Source organism: Thalia democratica, chromosome 3, assembly GCF_965202585.1.
Source record: "Thalia democratica chromosome 3, ktThaDemo2.hap1.1, whole genome shotgun sequence".
NCBI classification, from domain to species: Eukaryota; Metazoa; Chordata; class Thaliacea; order Salpida; family Salpidae; genus Thalia; species Thalia democratica.
This window is the reverse complement of record NC_139167.1, coordinates 27,751,174-27,751,947: the sequence shown is the minus strand read 5'-3', so window position 1 is coordinate 27,751,947 and position 774 is coordinate 27,751,174. Positions and strand designations below refer to the sequence as shown.

The 774-nt window shown below is 28.7% G+C and overlaps 1 non-coding gene across 1 annotated transcript; it reads left to right on the top strand.

The window, feature by feature from the left end:
• The first annotated feature begins 234 nt into the window (after positions 1 to 234).
• Trnar-ccu (transfer RNA arginine (anticodon CCU)) lies at positions 235 to 307 on the top strand. Its single transcript has one exon. It is a non-coding gene; the product is annotated as a tRNA-Arg (tRNA).
• The last annotated feature ends 467 nt before the right edge of the window (positions 308 to 774 follow it).

Below are 774 nucleotides of genomic sequence, written 5' to 3'. Positions count from 1 at the left end.
TACACGAAATTGCTTATAAATTTAATAACAATACCACGTTTGGCTAAAGTAAACACTATTTTAAATGTTTAAGACTATAGTATTCAAAAAAAAAACTTTTTAGTGTAGCTTTTCAACAAAAAAGACAAAAAACTGAACCTTTAATTCTGCAATGCTCGACTAAGCACTAAAGTTATCTTGGTAAGCTTAAAAGTAGCTTAGTTTAAATTTGCTGCAAACTCAATTCGATCAGACGACCGCGTGGCCCAATGGAGAAGGCGTCTGACTCCTAATCAGAAGATTCCGGGTTCGAGTCCCGGCGTGGTCTTTTTCTTAATTTAAAAGAAACTTAGACCTAGTTTTTTTATTATAGTTATAGCTATAAAATTTGAAAATAGTTATAATTAAGAAAGTAATCACAAAATTTATATCTTAAATACTTTTACTTTAAAATTCACTGTGCTTTGAAATTTGAACGTAAAAATGCAATTTTGTAGCAAATATTTAATTTTTAAGTTAGAAAACAACTATAATAACAAAACCAATTTCTCTGCACACTACTTAGCAAAAGTAAACCATTGGTTTGCATTACTATAGCAACAAATAATATTTTGATCTACAAAAATGTATATAAATTTAACGACAATACTACGTTTAACTAAAGTTAACTTTGCTTAAATGTTTTAGACTATATCAGGCACGTAGCTTGGTATGTTTCTGCAAATCTGCGCAATTGTACACTTTTATATGAAAACAAATTGCTTTTGTTTCAATTTTTGAGCTTTAAAAAGCTCT